The sequence below is a fragment of the Pinus tabuliformis genome, chromosome 3_1 (assembly GCF_031772625.1).
Source record: "Pinus tabuliformis cultivar Carrire ecotype Pingquan chromosome 3_1, CPIR1, whole genome shotgun sequence".
Classification (NCBI taxonomy): domain Eukaryota; kingdom Viridiplantae; phylum Streptophyta; class Pinopsida; order Pinales; family Pinaceae; genus Pinus; species Pinus tabuliformis.
In genome coordinates, this window is record NC_142301.1 from 696,871,346 (window position 1) to 696,877,345 (window position 6,000).

The window sequence follows — 6,000 nt, forward strand, 5'->3', positions numbered from 1 at the left end:
AACCCTTTCAAATAGGAATGTCACACCTGAAACACAAACCTGTTAGCCTTAGACATATATGCAGCAATGAACAATCTTCTTGAAAATCAGTCTCTATGCCAAGACTTATGATGAAATCTTCGTCAAAATTTTACTATAACACCTGCAAACTTACACCAGTGATCTAAAACTCTCACAGCCAGAGGAGCAGCAAGCCAGAAACGCTAATAGTTAGCTCCCAAAATTAGTCATATTTGAGTTCTATTTAGTCAAATTATTAGGGGAACTTTATTAAGTTTTCAAGGCTTGAAAGCCTTCAGAATTTTTCTGCAGATAACCAAGTCGCTTCAAGCCCTTTTGCACCAGAGATAAGGCAAAGTTTCAATCTTGGTGTTGAAAAGTAATGAGCCTTCTCAAGAGCCCTGCCAATTAAACACTGTTAGATCTAAAAATGTAATGCCGAGAAGAAATGACAAACCCCTTTCAAAAAAATCACTGTAAAATCTCTGCAATTAAATCAGGGTTAATATATAATTGATTCAAGTTTTCAAAGTGTGCAACCTGTAAAAAATAAGACTTCGTAACACTGTGGTTATGAGTCATGACCAAAATACTGAGAATTGTTAGCCTCAGAAAGATTGTTAGTGAACCAATATTAGAAGAATAGATGGAGCATAATCCCATGTTTTGGCCTGAGATTAGGAAAGTTGCCTTCCCACTCTACCATATTGAAATCTTTCACAACAGTTGCCCTCCCAATCTACCATATTGAAATCTTTCCCAACAGTTGCTTATCCTCAGAAGATAGCATATAAGCCAACATTAGAAGCATAAATATAATTTATAAATGCTTTTATTATCCTCAATGTATACACTGCCTGTAGCAGCCAAATCGCAGTCCTCTAACGCTGTTATTGAATACATTTATATTTTATGATTTTAATGTCTTTTGACTCTTTTCTACATAGCTTGACTAGGGTCCTTTGTGTGAAGATTGCAGATTGTAGAAATTTGTTAAAGTTTATTCCATTTGTCTTTGAAGAATGAGGATTTGATATTGAGACCTGCACCCATGGAATTTCGTAAATTCGTATTACTTATTAAGTTATTAAGTTACTAATTCCAAATTTTTTTTGGTGCTGTAGGTTTCCTTTTGAGTTAGCCCACTACAAAATACAAATATGCCAAAAAACTTGGACCCATTTTGGGAGTATGGGATCCCTAATGGTGGGACAAATCGTGCATATCTTTCATGCAAATTGTGTGGGGACAAGATGACAGGTGGGGTTACACGACTGAAATACCATCTTGCTAGACTCCCTGGACATGATGTTGGCATTTGTAAAGTTTCTAGTCCGGAGCTTATACGAAAAGCTCTTGAGGCAATTGAAGAAAAGGACAGAAAGAAGGAAGAGGCGGAAAGAAACAAAGCTGAACGTGCAGGTAGATCTTTTGGGATATCTTCTCCTGATTTTGATGTTCAGGGTAGTGGCCCTACTGGCCCTAGTGGGAGGGGCTCCACAACTGGCACACCATCACATGCTAGCGCTACTGCTAGTGTGAATGCGAGGTCATCATTTTTTGTTCCACGAACAGGAGCTGGAGCACAACCTGGCATAAAATCGCTTTATAAAAAAAAGGAGAAGGAAGAAGCAGATAGAGTCATGGGGAGGTGTATTTATTGGAGCGACTTACCTCTCAGCATCACAAAAACCAATCCATTTTGGCAACCAATGTGTGATGCTATTGCTGTTGTGGGCCCAGGGTACAAAAGTGCCACATATGAGGAGTTGCGGGGGCCAATTCTTCAAGCAGAAAAACAGGACATCAACTCTAGATTGGCGGAGTTGAAACAGACATGGGAAGTCACTGGATGCACAGTGATGTCTGATGGTTGGACAGATAGGAAGGGTAGGACCCTTCTAAATTTCTTGGTACATTGTCCTAAAGGTACCATGTTTATTAAATCGTTGGATGCATCAGAACATATCAAAGATGCAGCAACGATATGTGAGTTGTTAGATGGGTTCATTCAGGAGATTGGTGTGCAGAATGTGGTGCAAGTCGTAACAGATAATGCAGCTAATTATGTGTCTGCCGGCAGAATGCTTATGGAGAGGCATCCCACATTGTTCTGGACTCCATGTGCAGCGCATTGTCTTGATTTGTTGCTTGAGGATATGGGGAAACTCTCCTTCATCAAGGAGGCAGTTGATATGGCTAGGAGCATCCCCAAGTTTATTTATAACCATGCTTTTGTTCTTAGCCTTATGAGGAGGTACACTAAAAACAAGGAGTTGCGGCGTCCTGCCATCACACGTTTTGCCACAACCTTTATTACTCTTCAGTCCTTGCTTCGATGTCAGTACGAGTTGAAGCAAATGTTTGTGTCTGATGATTGGCGTGCTTGTAGATACAGCAAGAGACCTGATGGGAGTGCCATTGCAAAAATGGTGTACTCTGAGACATTTTGGCGTGGAGTACAAGAAGCATGTGCAGTTAGCGAACCTATAGTAAAGGTTCTTAGATTGGTGGATGGAGAGAAGCCTGCAATGCCTTATTTGTATGAGGGCATGGATAGGGCCAAGGAGGCCATTCGTTCCTATTATGCAGACAAGGGTTCTGCTGGCCTTAATAGGCAGATGATGTTATGGGATGTGATCGATAATCGGTGGACAGGGATGCTTCATCGACCCATTCATGCAGCAGCACTCTTCCTCAACCCTGCATTTGCATACAAATGCAATTTTCGTTTTGATGGCGAGGTGATGGAAGGGCTCCATTCCTGTATTGAGAGGATGGTACCTGATTCTGAGCTTCGTCGCAAAATCATCCGCGAGATACATAGTTATCAGGATTGTGTTGGCCTATTTGGCTTTGATGATGCCATTAAGGGAAGGGACCTCTTCATGCCACGTAAGTGACAAGTCATCACTCATTAGAAATTAGAAATTTGAATTTAATTATGTTTTAACTTTTAACTTTTAAGTTTTTGAATTTTTTATTTCATTATTTTGTTGTAGATCTTTGGTGGCGAAGCTATGGTGCAAGGGTACCAAATTTGCAAAATTTGGCTATACGAATCTTGAGTCAAACATGTAGCTCTTCAGGGTGTGAGCGCAATTGGAGTGTAATTGAGAAAATACACGCCAAAAAGCGCAACAGGTATAACTTTGAACTCAAGCCTTCAGTTGAGCAATTACACTTATTGTAATTTTTAATTTTTAATTTATGACCTTCAAGTGTCAAGAGTCAAGAGTCAAGACTCATTACTTTTTTTGACACTCTTACAGGTTGGAGTTCGCACACCTCAACGATTTGGTGTATGTGCATTACAACATCCGACTTCGAGTGAGGCAAATAGAATCACCAGTGGATCCAGATGCCATTTCCTTAGACAATATTGATGTATTGTCTCCGTGGAGGGTGGAGTCTCAGGAGCCCATATTGGAGGAGTCACCTTCATGGTTGGAGGAGCCAGTGGCAGATGATCCATTAGAGCAGGGGCAGCAAGAGGAGGACTCGGAGTCAGAGGAGCAGCAGCACTTAGAGGAGGAGCAGGAGGAGCTGGAGGAGGACACTGCGGGAGCATCAGCATCAACACCATCTGCTATAGATATAGGAGAGCATAGCTCCATGCCTATCACTCATTATTTGACATTAGGTGCAGAGGCAGTGTCAGGGCCTTCTACTACTAGGGGCAGGCCTGACAAACAGCCCATCATGTTTTCCCGTAAAAGGGGGAGAGGGCAGTAGATAGATAGCTGCTAGTTTTATTTGTTATGCTACATGTAACTCATGATGATGAGATACTTTTATTATTATATGTGATGTTATTTTGTATTGGTTCTCCACATTTGAGTCCTTGAATGGACAATTATCAGGGATTAGCACGATTTGGTATCGCCTTTGATATATCATTTCTATTTGACATCATATATATCAGTGTTTTCTTCATATTTATGTGCCAATGTGTTTAAACTTTAAACTTTATTTCATGTTGTTATTGCTTTATATGTTTAAAAATCTGAAAAAAATGAATATATTATGTATTTTTTATGCTTGCTTTTGTTGTTTAAATTCTGAACATGAAGATGTTGCTTTAAAAATTAAAATAGTTTCTTGAGTGTTTGCTGGGCACTGTATAGTTATACTCATTTAATGCCAATTTTTTGTTTTTTTTGTGCCCTAGGTTTGAATTAGTTCACTACAAATGTCAATTATGCCAAAAGCCTTGGACCCATTTTGGGAGTATGGGGAGGCTGTTGGTGGGGCAAATCAGGCATATATATCATGCAACTTGTGTGGGACCAAGATGTCAGGAGGGATTACACGATTGAAATACCATCTGGCTAAACTCTATGCATATGATGCAGCAGATGTGATGCCTTGTATGGTTTCTAGTGCAGAGGTTATACAAAAAGCTCGTGAAGCAATTGCTAAACAAGACAGAAAGAAAGCTGCTAGGGAGAGGCCAATGGTCTCAGATAGATAGCTGCTAGTTTTATTTGTTTTGCAACTTTTGCTACATATAAGTTTATAACTCATGATGATGAAATACTTTTAAACTTTTATATATGTGATGTTGTTTTGTTTGAGTCCTTGATTGGACAATTATCACTATCAGGGATCAGCAGGATATGTGATGTTATTTTAATTTTTGTTTGAGTCCTTGATTGGACAATTATCAATTTATCACTATCAGGGATCAGCAGGATTTGGTATCGCCTTTGAAGTTTGATGTATCATTTCTATTTGACATCATATATATCAGTGTTTTCTTCATATTTATGTGCCAATGTGTTTAGTTCATGTTGTTATTGCTTTATATGTTTAGAAATCTGAAAAAAAATGAATATATTATGCATTTTTTATGCTTGCCGATATTTGCCAATATTTTGCCGATATTTTCGCCGATATTTCCGATAAGATATTTTCCGGACCCTCGCCGATATTTTCCCGATACCGATATTATCAACACTGGTCATGACATAAATCCTAACCGGCTTGAGTTTTCTTCATGAAACCCCAACTAACATTAGTAAATTAATTTCTTTCATTTGATCAAGACACCTCAGGATGCCCTACTTGCCGCTTAGCCCTTCAAGGGTGCCCCTCATGCATCAATGAATAAAATATTAATTTCTTCACTTGGTTTCACACCCACAACTTCGGGTGCAAATCCCATAGCTTGGGTACACTGCCCACAAAGCCCATGTGGGTCAAAATTCTCCCAAACCCAGTACCCTAGGGTTGTGGGAGTACCTCCCAAGCTACAAAAATCAATATAATTGCTTAATGATAATCTAGAACGTGCTAAAGTAATAACAATAACATTAGTAGTTATTAGTTTCAAAAAAAATGTTCTTGTCTATATTGCACTTGAAAATTCAACATGGTATCAAAGCAAGATTAGGAGAGTAGCCACCAAAACATGTGAGATGGACCTCATTTGAAGAACAAGTTAAAGACAAAGGCCAAGAAGAACTTTGTATGGTTCGTTGTATGAAGAGCAAGGATCAGGATTAAATTATCTTTGTTTTGATCTTTCATTGAGACACAAACTCAACCTAACGTGAGGTCTATTCTAGGATGAATTTGAATATGTGTTAGGGCCATAGTAGCCTTGTGGAGGCCGCATCCTGAGGCATCAAGTTTTGTTTTATCTAAGGCAAGAGTGAGGCCTATTTTGTGGCCTTTCCTTGTCAAAATTTGGAGATTCTAAAAGGTTGATTCGTGACAGAATTAAGGACCATCTGAAGCATGAGTCTCAGACCTGTAATGACTAAATTTTTGGATCTATACTGACCGTTGACTTAACTCTTGTTTGAGAATAATTTCAACCCCCATTTGAACCTAATTTGTCCCTGTCTCTGAGGTAAAAATTCAGCGCTATATCAGGGAAAATATAGAGCATCTAGGTCCCTTCTTGTTGAGAAATCAAGGGCAGCTAGATTAGGGTGATCTCTCTTACTTTGATAACTATTTGTGATGTTATTTTACTTAACTTGTTGTACTTTG